Source organism: Panthera leo, chromosome D1 (genome assembly GCF_018350215.1).
Source record: "Panthera leo isolate Ple1 chromosome D1, P.leo_Ple1_pat1.1, whole genome shotgun sequence".
NCBI lineage: Eukaryota > Metazoa > Chordata > Mammalia > Carnivora > Felidae > Panthera > Panthera leo.
In genome coordinates, this window is record NC_056688.1 from 64,509,435 (window position 1) to 64,523,471 (window position 14,037).

The 14,037-nt window shown below is 50.2% G+C and overlaps 1 protein-coding gene across 5 annotated transcripts in view; it reads left to right on the forward strand.

Annotated features, from left to right (window-relative positions):
- Positions 1-2,109: 2,109 nt before the first annotated feature.
- PPFIBP2 (PPFIA binding protein 2) overlaps positions 2,110-14,037 on the forward strand; it is a 145,339-nt gene continuing 133,411 nt past the window's right edge. For 4 of the 5 annotated variants that reach the window (XM_042904368.1, XM_042904371.1, XM_042904370.1 and 1 more), the window contains exon 1: positions 2,110-2,449. The gene's annotated coding sequence lies outside the window, so the exon portion shown is untranslated. Of the gene's footprint in view, positions 2,450-2,664; positions 2,791-14,037 lie in introns of those variants that run through there. The other variant, XM_042904369.1, reaches the window with a different exon arrangement.

The window sequence follows — 14,037 nt, forward strand, 5'->3', positions numbered from 1 at the left end:
GGCGGGACTGTAGGCAATGAAGAGATGTTCCCCCCCGCCCCCCATAGCATCTAAGTAGATCTCTGGCAGAATGGAATCACTCACCCCATGCATACAGCACAATTATCCACAGTTCTGATAGATACAGAGCCCCAATCTGTTGTGGAATGAGGCAGGTATGAATAAATAAACATGGCAATGTTCCCCACTCCATGGGTTTGTGGACATTACCTACTCCGTGGGTAAAATGACATTACCTATTTCACGGGGATAAGGAACATGGACTGCCTCGGGAGGAGGGTAGAGTGAGATTATCAGTGAATGGAATTATGTGTGAGTCCTGCACACATAATTCCTCTGGAGGCACAGAGGAGGGTTGCCCTTCATCTGTGATATACTTTAACTTGTCGACTCTGCAGAGTGCACCTGCCACTAACAACACTCCCAGGTGCTTTAAATTCCTACAGCTAGAATCACTCTTTTAGGTCAAGACATTTTCTCCTTGTCAATGTGCCACTTTGCTTCCTGGGAGCCAGGGCAGCAAAGCATTCAGGCCCACGGATACTATCTTGGGCTTCTTTTGGGTGAATTGTTCAGCTCTGAGGTCTCTTGTTGGAGTTTAGTCAGGATGAAAGTCCCTATGGCCTATAGCAGTAGTTAAACTCGATTGCATGTAAGAATCGCCTGAGGGGCTTTTAAAACTCCTAATACCAGGCCATACTCCCAGACGATTAAGCCAGAACCTCTGAGGGTAGGACCCAGGCTGTATTTTTTTAAGCCCCCTCCTGCAACATGGTTCTAGAGCGTGAATAAGCTTGAGAACCAGTGACTTACACCATTTTTAAAGGTAATTTTAAAAAAGTAATTGTATAATTCAGAGAGCAGATTAGCATTTTCTAGGGACTGAGGTTAGGGCAGTGTGTCCACTGGGGCAATAACATGTGGGATTTGGAAACACCCATGAACTCATGTGAACTATAGCGCCTAGGTCTACAAAAGCCTCTGCTGCTATTTTAAGGAAGTGAAAGAGAACTGAAGGGTGTCCTGCTGTAACACAACTCTTGTCGGCCCCAGCCTTCCTCTGCTGGCTTTGCCTTTAGTCTGCTTCTGGCCAGGTTCCGGCAGTGACCAGAGTCTCATATTTGCAGGGTGGCTTAAGTTCTGTTCACATGTAAAAGCCTTCTGGGCACACGGGTAATTTCAGACCACCAGGGTAATTTGAAAAAAAAGATGTGTCTTACGGAGTTTGTCCAGCCTGTAGAAATGTAGATAAAAACTGAGGCCAGGGCTGTAGTGACTCCTGCCAGAGCTCGGGACTATGCCAGAGTGTGCAGTGTAGATACATACCATCTGCGGCCCAAAGGGATTTTAATCAGCTGAACTGAGCAACTGGTCCTGGGAGGCCCAGGCAAGGCAACAACCTAGCAGCACAACCAAAGGGGATTCAGGCCATACACTAGGGGAAGGTGTTGGACTAAGTACCCAAGGCCCAGTCCCGCCTTGATTCCAGAATTCATTCCTGTGGTCAGAAGTCGCCAAAGCTCTTGGCCCTATGGAACCCCGCCTTGGTGCTGAGCACAGAGAAGTGCTTCTTGTCCTTAGCTGTTCGCCAGACCAGGCGCAAAGTGTCTTTAGTCGGGGCTGACCACTAGGGGGACCTCCACGCCAGGTCGCGGGGTTCGAGCGCAGCCGGACTCTGGTGGGACGCAGAGCCTTCCAGACGGGTTGATCAGAGACAGGGAATGAGGCTGCCTTCAGGCCAACCTCAATTTGGACTGGATCCTACGGGTCCGGGAAGTCCGGACACCCAAAGTGTTGCTACTCTGGGTGTGCCTCCAGTCGGTTTTTCCGTGGCTTCTCTCTTTGCAACTCTAGATACAAATTGCTTTTCTGCTTCCTCGTTTTCATTTCCTACGGCCGGGGAATGAATGGTGCTGAAGGGCTGAAGAAGCCCAGGGGACAGGCAGCACTAGAGACAGTCGGTGTCTCCGGGACCGGAAGGGTGCAGGGCGGGGAGGCAACAGGAGCGGGGCGGGGCTCACGGGGGCGTGGTCTTCGGGAGGCGGGGGTGTAGCACCGTCCAGGGGGCGGGGCCACGGCTGGGCTGACTAGGCGAAGGCAGGTTCGAAAGGGCGGAGTTGACGAGGCCGGTCCCCGAGGAAAGGGAACCGGTGGTGGACCGGTTCCTGCGGACCGCCGCGGAGCCCGAGAAGGAAGGGGAGTGGAGGGGCGGTCCCAGGGGAAGGAGGGCGGGGAGAAGCGGGGGCTCCGGGACGAGCCTCCTGTGGGTCCCGCCCCCGTCACGTGGGCTCCAGACCCGGCCGCTGCCGCTCGGTCCGCTGGTTGGTCGGTCAGTTGGTCGGTGGGTCAGTGGCCTGCAGCTCGGTTCTCGGCTCTCATGTTCGGAGGTGGGAGGGACACGGGAGCGGCCCTCACACCTGAGCCGCCCGGAGAGGAGCCCAGCACCCAGGTCAGTGGGCTGTCCCCACGCCCCAGGTCCCCTGCGCGTTCCGGACCGGGAGCCCCCCGCGGGTACATTGCCTAGGTAACCGAAAGCCCCCAGATTCAAGAACCACTGGAGGAGTGGGGGTCAGTGCCAGTTAGGGCCCCAGAGTGGGTCCTAGACGCGAGGGCAGGAACCCTCTTCCTCTTCTCTGGCCAGAAGACTGGGAGGAGGGTATAACTCCCGAGGAGGATTTGCTTCGAATTTTCACCCAACCCTGCCGGGGATCCATGGACAATCCGCGCCCCTGCAGGTGCCAGCATGGCCCTGGAGATGCGCTGGGTGGTCATTCACTTCAGTTTTGTGCGGTATGTCACCGAAGCATCAGAGTAACTAGAGAGCACAAGGGGCGGCGGGGGGGGGGGGGGGGGGGGAGTGGTCCGGCAGCTTAGGGTCTCTTTGCCCAAGCATATCTGTTCAGTGTGGTCAGATGCAACGCCTCGACTGAGACCAACTCTATACTCTAATTGCAAAAATGCAACATGCCATCAAAGTCTCAAGCCACTGCAGTCCCAGGAGACTGCCAGATGGGGATGGTCCTACTTAAAAGTGGGCTCCTCCTCTCCATGACATCCCAACTCCAGACCTGCAGTTTTTCTTCAAATGAAAATAAGATTATGTATTTAAAAGCTAGAATTTCCAAAGTTTGTGTAGGATTGAAACAGGTACTCTAACTAGTGTTTAATCCTCTTAAAAAACAAACCCAGAGTGTTGTAGTTTGCTTTCAGAGCAGCTGGATATTTGGTATCGGTGGGTCCCCCTTTGCATATTTTGGTCTACTTCCTATCTTTCTCTTCATTTGTCTCTTTCCTTTCCCAGTTCCTTAATTGATTATAATACAAATCGGAAGTGTTTCCAAATTGTATGTTGCATTTTGTGAAGTTAAATGCCCAACTACAGGAAGGTAGTTGGCTGTGCACAAAATTCATCTTCAAGATGTTCAGTCTTTGATTATTGTTTGTATCTGGAAAACAAAATATTATTTGATTTCGAGATTATTTCTCTCTTGGGGTTGGAAGGCAGCCCATTAGTATTCTGCTTAAATTCATATTTAAACAACTATGAAGTGGGAGATGAGAGAGATTAGTGCATTTCTCACTGCATTCATACATCATTTTATTCATACATTTATTATTATTATTCTTAGAAATTAGATGATGTGCCAGTTATTAGCTTATTGCTACTGGGGGGGGGGGGGACAAACTGAGAATCATGGTCTCTTCTTTACTGGGGTAGCTATGGCAGGTGCACTGGTTTTAAGACAATGCACTGGTTTTAAGTACAATGACAAATGCCCTGAAGGAGGGAAGAGCAAAGAGTTGTGGGAATTCCTGTCTTTCACCTGAGCAGGGAAGATCTGGGATAATTTCAAGAAAGGGGTGATGTGTGTGATCCATCTCGGAGGATTTCTCCTGGGCGTCTCCAGGCAGAGGTGGGTAGAGCATGACCTGGGCTGAGATCTGTGTAGGCAGGGCAAGCACCAGCTAGTCATGAGAAGTGGCAAGTGGTCTAACTGGACTCCCAGTTAGTGAGCAAGTGCTAGACAATAAAGCTGGTGACAAGGATGAAACATGGCCCCAGTGGGCCGTGAAAGCCAGGTGCAGAAGTCTGGACTTAGAAAGCATGGAGCCAGTGACAGGTTTTAATCAAGGGATTGACTGTGAGCTTCTCAAAGTCCAGGACCTTGGCCCTTGACCCTCCCAACCCCTAGCCAGACGGGGAGAAAATCCAGTAAATATTTGTGGAATGAATGGTCAGGCAACCCTTTGGAACCTTTAACAAGCTTAAGAATCACGAGGGGGGTCTTAATTCAAATGCAGATTCTGATTCCTACCTAGGTCTGGGGTGGAACCTGATCTGCCTTTCTAACACATTCCAGGGTGGTGCTCTTCACTATCTATGGCAAGGATTAAGGACCATGGTTTGCAAACCTGGGGAGCTTTTAAACTGTTTGGATGAAGTGGGTCCAGGATGGTGTTCCCAAGTTCCCCCAGGGGTGATTCTGATGAAGGCCAAGGTGGAGCCTGCTCTAGCCCACTGTGGCTGTGGCAAGGAGTGAGCAGAGGGGAAAGACCCTGGGATGGAGGGACCAGTTAGGACATTGAAAATCCACCAGCATAGAAGCGGTGAGGCCTTCTATTGGGCCTGAGTGGGACAGGTGGGAGAGACTTTGGAAAGATAGAATCTGTGGGCCAGGGGGCCAGGGAGTATGTGGTATCTGTCTTCAGACTGACTGGACTGCTTCCAGCAGTGAGGATAGGGGAATGATTCCGAGCCAATTCAGCTTTGGAGAAGAATGGCATGCCCTTTAGGCTATACCATTTGACATAATAACATTTGGAAGTTGGTTTTAACGTGGATGTCAGAAATTTTTTTTTTTTTTTTCTGAAATACAAACCTGTTCATGACTTCCCTGCTTAAAATCCTCTGGCTGATCCCCTCTTGCAAAATATAAGGAGGAAAAGCTAATATGAATGCAACTAATGAGGTATCTAGACATTTATTAAGTTCCCAGACTGTGCACCCCCATTCGAGAGGCGACACTTGGGTGGGGGGAGATGTGACATTATCACCACTTGGTGTGGGCACAACTAGGCTGAAGCTTTTGGCAGCTTTGTTTTTTCTGGAGTCACTATTTTTCCTGCTTCCTCTTTACAGTGGTTCCACTTTATGTTTCCTGGCATCAGTCTTTGGTTTCAACACTTGCTGGCATCTAGGTGTCTCAGTTTTCAAAGAGCCCACAGGTGGTTTCAGAAAGGTGGGCTGTGTCCCTTATAGACTCTGAGAGCCAGGTCTCCTTAGCCCTTGCAGAGCTTCAAGACACCCATTCTTATCTCTGACACACTCAGTAAATAATCTGGGAGATGCAATCTGTTTAGCTTCAGACCCAGATCTCCTCAAGGCCTTGCGATTTTCCAGGGGGCTGCTAACACAGCTTTGTCTTCAGGAAATTTATGATTTTTACTAAGTGCTCCTAGGTAATTCTTACTTTGGTGCTCCTCTATAATTCTTGCTTTCATTTCCTCTGTCTGTCACGTATGCCCTTATGCACACAGAGAACTGACTCTTCACTGTGCACCATGCTCTTAATCACTGTGTTCCATGTCATGTAGTCATTTGGCCCTGTAACGTATCTGTGGATGGAAGGTCTGCACAAGATGGGATAGGGTTGCCTCCTTGATAGGGTAAAGTATAACATCCTTCTTTGGCCTTCCAGGCTCTGCAAAGGCTGGCAATAATTTAGCTCGCCAGCTGTATCTCCACTGTTCCCCAAACCGAGTAGCTCAAGAGATCCTATCTTTTGTGCCTCTCTGTCTTTGCACGCACTATTTGCTCTTCATGGAAAGCTTTTTGTCTGCCCCCTGAGCTGAACGGACTCTTATTAACTTCAGGATGCAGATCAAACTCTTGAAGCACCTCTCCTCCCCCCACCTCCAAGTCACTTTTACTCTTCTCTCTAGTACATACATGTAGCATCAACTGGAGAACTGTGCTATGGTCCTGAGGCGCTTTATTGGCGTGTCTCTGTCCACACCCACTCCAGACTCCTGTGTGCAGCCCTACATCTAGCAGATGTCCAGGAAGAGTTTGTGATAAACATGGGCCTGGAGCTGGCTGGTTTTGCAATGTTTGCTTCAGTAAAAGGGGAAAAGAGTAGGCTATTCTGCACAGGTGATGAGGGAAGAAACAAGAACAGAACCTGAAAGACTGGGACAAGCCCAGTGAGGAGTGGCCCACATGGCTAGAGTCAGAGGGTGGAGTGGGGAGGGGACACCGGGAGAGGTGAGACTGCAGTCTTAGGCTGGGGAGAGGTCAGGGAAGGCCTTGAACATTGAAGCTAAGGAATTGACATTTTCTTCTCATGATATTGAAGGCCTTTTGGTGTGGAAAACACGTGGTGAACTCTCTGCTTTCAGGAGGATTCAGGGCTGAAAAGGGCAGGTTGCAGGGCCAAGGAGCAACTTCCTGTGAGAACATGCTCTTGGAATAACCCATAGAGGTAGCTTAGGGTGTAAATCAAGGCAATGGCAATAGAGATGGAGAGTGAGTGATCTTGTCCAGAAATCCTGCAGGATTTGGTGATTGACTGGATTTGAGGGAGAGGGAAAGGCATCAAATTGGACACTGACACTTTGTGCTAATGTGCTGGGAGAAGAACGAGGCATTGTTAGTAGCATGAGAGCAAGGAGGAGATTCTTGGAAGGGGGAAGGGAAATGAGGATGGTTGATTCCTTTTGGAATCAGAAGAGAGCCTTGAGTAGTTTCTCATATTACACACACACACACACATACACACACACACTCACACACACACACGAATGGTGAAGCTACCCAAAGGAACCTATGCAGGGTCACCTGCTGCTGGTGGCAGAAGCCGGGCCTCCTGGCCCTTTGGCCTGGGCCTCTGTCCTTTGTAGCACTGTGAGTTGGCCAGAGAAGAGCTGCCAGAGGTCCAGATGGAGATTCCATTAGGCAGTGAAAAATGGGAAAAAGACCAGGTTTTGGGTGAATTCAGTCTGCGGAGCAGCTAAGGCTGGAATCTTAGAGGTCAAGAATTCAGAAGGGAGTCTGTTGGTAGCCATTGCCAATGTGGGTTTGAAGGCTCATGCGTCCTCCTTTCTGTCCTATGGCCTACTATATGTGGGCTGATGGAAAGTAGGGAGTGTTTTATGGTATGGACACTCATACTTGTTAGTGCTCCATGTTGGTACATGTGTATCGAATGGTTTTTCTGGGAATACAACCGCCAACCTGTCAGTTCCGTGGAAAGATGTATTCCAAAACCCACACACTTTTGCCCCCCCCCGCCCCGACAAACTTTAGGGATGCATCCAATCAGTCCCGAGAAGTGGCCTGTGCAGTGTTGGAGTGGGGGGTGGTGGGTGGCACCCATCCGGGGAAGGCATCCAGCCTTAGGGACCTCGTTCCTCCAAGCAGAGGCCTGTGAGTAGGGCCAGTGTCAGGGGGCCAGATGGATGGGGGAGGGCCATAGCTGTCAGGGGAGGGGAGAAGACCTTATCTAGAATCTGACTGATGCCTGGAGACTCAGTGACCCTGAGGCTGGATTTCCTTTCCTCCTCATCTCTCCCTTCCACACCTTTCTGTCTGGCCAGGTCTCTCACTCTCCAGCCTCCCAAGGACAGGTCCTGCCTTTGCCATGGCACAGCGGTCACCTTAGTTTGCTAAGACAGATCTGGGCTAATGCATGTCAAACACTTAGATTATTGCCTGGTATGTGGTAATTGCCAAGTGAAAACAAAGACAAGGAAGCCTGGGGTTCAACTTCAAGGGAAAACTTGTCAAGCCTCCTGGCTCTTTTGAATTATGCAGCTGGATCTCTGGGAAGTTTCTACCTTATCTTGTTTTGATTTTTTTGTTTTTGTGCTGTTAATTAATTTATTTAATTATTTATTTTTACTGATACTAAAATGGGTGCAGGGCCTTCTCATCCATGGTAAAGAGTCAAGGATAGCCATGGATTGCAGACTTGGGACTTGGGTTGTCCAGGAATGACTCAGGAATGACTTATGCAGAGGTGAGTGGGTGGAGGGCCTTCTGACAAATCTCCAAGAACAGATTCTTAACCCAGGTGAGGCTGTTCAGGGGAATTGATGGCAGCCTGGCCTCTCCTCGGGCCTATAGCTGCTGAGCCGGTCTCAGGCGGCTCTGCTTTGGGTATATCTGTTTCTTCCTGGTGATGAGGACAGGCATAAGGAAGGGTTCATCCAAAATCCCAGGGTTGATCTCTGTCTGCTCAGGGATAGCCACTGGTTGCTGGGAGTGTGCTCAGTGGGCATAGTCAGAACTCCTGCCCAGACTCCCGGGTGAAAACGTAAATCCACAGTGACTTGTGTGCATGGTTGGAATGTACCAGTCACATGTAGCTGGGCCTCTCAGCTGGGCAGGGACCACTCTAACTGGGAGGGCCACCCTTGTGACTGCACTGCTATCTCAAGAAGTCTTAGCAAGCTTCTCCAACCTGCTTCTGGCAGAAAAGCCCAGAAATCTCTGCCAAAAGGAACTCCTAAGGTTGATAAACCATGTGTGTGTGCGTGTGTGTGTGTGTGTGTGTGTGTGTGTGAGAGAGAGAGAGAGAGAGAGAGAGAGGGAGAGAGAGAGAGAGAGGAAGGAAGGAAGGAAGGAAGGAAGGAAGGAAGGGTGGGAAGGAGGAAAGAACAGAAGGAAGGGAAAGAGAGAGAGAAAGAGGTAGTTGTATAGGAGCCAAAGGTCTGTTGTAGGGATTAGGGAAGAGAGGAGGGCAGAGCCACAGCTGAGGCCAGGAACACCAAGAATCGGTTACCTTTGTTTCTTACATGCACTCGTGGCAACTCCACTCTCTTCAGGGGCAACAGTCCTTTTCCCAACACAGGGCTTTGTTTCCCCTGAATCAAAGAGGTTTTGCAGGAATAGCTAGCTGGACACTGCGTGGCTTCACCAAGGCAAAAGAGGTGTCGGCAGACTGGCCCCACAGAAAGCTGCCTCCAGAGGAAGGATATGGGGGGCTTCCGGCTTTGACGGGGTTTACAAAGGGCTTGTCTCATGAGGTGGGTGATATTATTCCCATTTCACGGGAGGCAAATACGTGCCAGAGAAGTGATTTTTTAAAAAAGACCCAGAGTTTTAGATTTAATTTATTGTCCAAATTGGGACACTCTTGAGATAGAAAGGAGGCAGACAAATATGGGTGGGGTCCTGGGGTGACAGGACTATCTTGGGTGTACCAGGGATGTGGTGTCAAACTCCAGATTCAGTAAGCAACCAGGTCAGGTAAGGGGGGGGGGGGGTGGTGGTGGCTGGGGGACTGAGGAGAGAGGATTGCAGTAGGGGGAGGGGAGACGTTAGAACTTGAATTTGGACGGGAAAGGAAGATTCTTCTTAATTCAACATTTTACCAAAGCAAAGGAATAGTTCTTGGCTCTGACACCTGACCTTGACTGGATGTCATGAAAAAGTTTTATTACATAAGCTCTTCCTGTGACCAGCCAAGACATCTGGTTCTTCTATGCAGTGCCGCTCACCCGGTAACAACAACAACCACCCTGTGCGTCCGTCTAGGTTTTCGCCGCGCCAGCTCACTGGAACTGCACAATGCCTCGGGCGCGGATTATTGTCCTGCTTCTGGAGATGAGGAAACTGACTCCTGCCTATCCTCCTCCTTCCAGCATGGCGGGCAGCAGGTGTTCTCCACCATGAGGACCTGGTCTCCCTGATCTCCGAGGTCCCTGCTAGCTCTAGAGTATGGACTTTGAACCAGACAGGCCTCCCTTTAAGTCCCCCTGTACACGGATTTTCTGTCGCTGCTTTGAGCTTTAAGTTCCTCATCTGTTAAATGGGAACAATAATAAGCCTATTTCGTTTGGTTCTTGTGATGATGAAACGAGAGGATGCACATACCGTGTTGCCTGTGGTGCTTGGCTCATCCCATGTCATCCTTTTCTCAGGAAGCCCAGAAAAAACTACGTTGTCAAGAAGAGTGATTTACATCATCTAGCGGGCTTATTCTGAAATTTCGGGGCAAGTAGCGTTCTCTGGGCCTCTAGGTGTGACATGGAAGGGGCAGCCCTGGTGAAGGTGAGCAGGGAGTCCATAAGGCAGAAGTACATGGCAGGCGGGAGAGCCTGGTTTCAGATGGCTGGTCACCAATGTACAGGATGAAGGCAGCAGAGAGAGCTGAGCACCCAAACCAGCTCTGTGAGATGTGGCATGTGGCAGGGAGGTGCAGAGTCCTGCCCGCAGACTCCAAAAATCAATGGTGTGAGTTTCCTACCTGACCATGTGGAAAAGCCCATATAGGTTGCCTTAGCCTGGTTGCATTAATAGAAGTCCTGGCTTTAGACCTTGCTAGAAGATCATCCCACTTTTTCCTGCACGGGCCAAGGCTGGACATACCACACTCTGGGAGTAGGTGGAGGAGGGATGCTCTCTGCTGCAAAGCTGGAGTCTGTGCTCTGCAAGGTTTGAAAGGACTTGAGAACTGACAGGAAGACACCAGGGCCATGACTGATTTTCAGGTCGGACCTATCTTGTTGCGTGTTGCTCAGAGGGCAGAGTTGGGAGTCCATGGTGGTGATGGGAGAGAGAATTAGAGAAGAGGCAGATTTCAGTTCGCACTGATGTAAGAAATTCCACAGAATTCATGCTGATCTTTAGGGGGAGGCAGCAGTCTTACAGCCTGTGTTGTGGTCTATGTAAAGAGGGTGTTGTCCAAGCGGTATTGGTTAGAGAGAAGTTTGCAAAATAGTAGGGGAGGCAGATTTGCTGGGAGGTCTAACTAAGAGAACGGCAGGACTGTGGGGGATAGTTGGCTTCTGAGCAGAGATGAGTTGCAGCAAACGCAGGGTGGGATGAAGGTGGGAGGCCGGGAGGGGGTGGCTGCAAACTCTGCAGGACTTTCTCTGTCCCAAGCCACAGGCCAAAGTCCTGCCCCATAACAGGGTTTGGAAGAGAAGCTTTGTGGCCTGAAACTCTGAAGCTGTGACCCCAAAGAAGTGGTTAGACTCTGTGTATTCTCTGTTCATGCCTACCTTGGCTCAGCCACCTATCCGGGGCTCGAAGTCTCTTACAGACTCATGGTCACCCCTTAAAGATTTTGAGAACACAGCATCCTGGCATCTGAAGAACCTGGGCCATGTGGTCTGAGGCACTGGCTCACAGCATCCAAAAGGGGATGGCAGGTATAGGAAGGAGACATCCAGGAAGGCACTGGGCACGACACTGGGAAGTCTGACTGTCTGTCTGCAGCCTGGGCTGCAGAGCGAGCTTCCAGCCCTAAAAGGAGTCGGGGAAGGGCTGTGGGCAGCAGGGCCTTATTCAAGTAGGCTGAGGTTTTGGGTGGGGTATATGGGCGGAGGATGGAGAGTGTTGTGGTTAAGCAACGTGGATGCCTGTGGGGCACGCTATCCTGGCCTGGTTGGCAGGGAGGGAGGCCAGGGAAGCCCTAAAGTCAGAACTGGCCCACTGGATCTAAGGAAAGTCCCCCTTTCAGGAGCAGAGGTAGAGCATAATTCTAAGTACTCTGGAGGCAATAGAATTGTGACCTCATTTATTATTTCAGGCACTGAATGATTTTTGACCATCCTCTATGCTGAGGAGTGGGATGATGGGAACATGAGAGGAGTGAGACATGTCCTCTGCTTGGATAGCACTTAAGGAGTGTACTCCCTTCTCAAAACAGGCAATAATGACCAAACCACAGAGAGAACATTCAGAGAAAGAAGCGTTTGGGGTACCTGGCTTGCTGAGGAAGTGGCATTTGAGATGTGTCTGGAAGGAAAGATGGGGAGCAGAGACTCCCCTTCCTCTGGGTGAAAGGCATTTCTGGCTCAGGGAACAGCAATGCACAAAGGAAGGTGTGGGGATGGTGAATTAAGGGGCGGTTGCAGACAACAGCCAAGGGTTTGCTTTGGCTACAACTGAGGAATGGGGTTATATGGGTAACTGGGATTGGAAATCATCATTTATTAAGTCCCCGCCGGGTGTCAGGGACCGAGCACAGAGCCATCTGTGCTGATGTACATCTCACAGGGGCCTCTCAGGGCTTTCACCCAGCAGGAAAAGTGACTTTCCTAAGGTTCCCTAACTGGCAAGAGGCTGAAATAAGACTTATGACTGGTCTACCTGATCCTCAAACCCATGTTTTTTCCACTCTATCTTGCTACCATGTTGAGAGGTCAGATTATTCAGAGTCTTAAGTTTACCATGAAGATCCAACTCTTCATGTTGAGGTGGGAAGATGGTCAGTCTGCATGTGTCGGATGACATTAACCTGTGAGAAGCAGTTGGTGGACGTGATCAGATTGTTAAGGATACACAGCCAGCCCCAATAAGTATATATGTACACACACAAAGACCTATTTGGAAGTAAGTCTCTAAAATAGTAGGAAGTTGCATAGTTCCATGGTGCCATAGAAACTGTTATTTCCTGAGCACCATAGGCAATTGCTGATTTCCTGGCTGGATTCCTCCCACTCTATAAAGTACATGAGAATGGGGCAAGATAACCTGGAATCTAATCTAATTTCTACAAAAAGCCTCTTGGCTTAGCTACTTTACCATTAGTGACAAGTTGTCTACAACCCACCTCAGCTGTTGGAGACCCCAGGGTGTCAGCCGTAAAGGGATATGCAAGATGGCGCTCTGGATTGGGTTGGAAGGTGGGGTGAGGGACTAGAGTCGGAGAAACCTCGGCAGTAACCCAGGTAGGGGTGTGGGGGTGGAGAGAGGCCAACACTGTTCAGTAAACTGGCTGGGAGCCTGCCTGTACAGGGGTGTCGAGTGGGGGCTGGGGTGCCTGTGTGAAAGGAGAGCACCGTTTCCACCAAGCATGTTCAGGCTCTGAGCAGGTGGGTGCTGGTGGTGGCTGCCTGCTGAAGGTGGGCTCCTTCCTTATCTTGTATGCTATAGAGCCAGCCAGTCCTTATTGCTGATTGTGCCTGTGTCTACCCAGGGCCCCATCCTCTCTGTTCAGCTTGGCCGTACAGCCGGAGCTCAGAACCCAGATCCAGCCACAGCCTCTTCTTTAGGGTGGACCCTAAAGAAGGGTCCTTCAGGCTGCCCAATGGGACGCTTCCCCTCAGCCTGGAGAGAAAGCCTGAGAAGACCACCTTAGGGAGGCTGGGTGCAGATTGGTAATATCTGGGCTGCAGAGACTCGGGATCTCATGTTATAACAGGAGACTTCAGGTGGGACAGTGCCCTCCCTCTGTGTCCTGCCTACTAATCAGGAGCACTTTGAAAACTGTTAAGGGCTGCTCCAGGGTCATGAACCTAGTCCTCAAATGTCATGGTTATTTGTATTTGAGAGAGAATTTTATTTTATTTTTTACTTTTTTTAACATTTATTTTTTATTTTTTTAAATATGAAATTTATTGTAAAAACCACATAATTTTCAAGAGAGAGCAAGAGAGGGGAGGGGCAGAGAAAGAAAGAGACACACAGAATCTGAAGCAGGCTCCAGGCTGTGAGGTGTCAGCACAGAGCCCAACGCGGGGCTTGAACTCACGAGCTATGAGATCATGACCTGCGCTGAAGTCAGACACTTAACTGACTAGGCCACCCAGGTGCCCCTGAAAGAGAATTTTAAATAAATCTAGCGACAGTTGAATGAGGGATGGCGTGAGAAGGCTTCCACAGGCTACATGAGACCCACGTCTTGTTGCATCACTGTCACACACCGTGTATGGCAACCTTTCCTAAGTAATCCCGGGAGCAATTGCCCATTTGGCCATAGGTAGGTGTTCTGTGAGAGTGTGATGTCCACAGGGAGCAATTGTGGGGCCTCTCTGGGCCACCAGTACAACTTGACCATCTTCTGTCAAAGCTACCTCTGAATTAAATGGGCTCTCCTGACACCAGTGCCCAGGGCCAGGGATCTCCTGCTCCATGAATGTGGTCAGGACATGGCCCTTCCTGCCCCCAACCCCAGGAGCCCAGTTTCAGCTTCAGCCTCCATGTTTGGGGTCTCCCAAATCCATCTCCCGGCTGTGACTTCTCTGCCAGGTGCCTGCCTGGCCCGTGAACAACATAAACCCTGCCTGCTCACTGTCCCAAAGTGA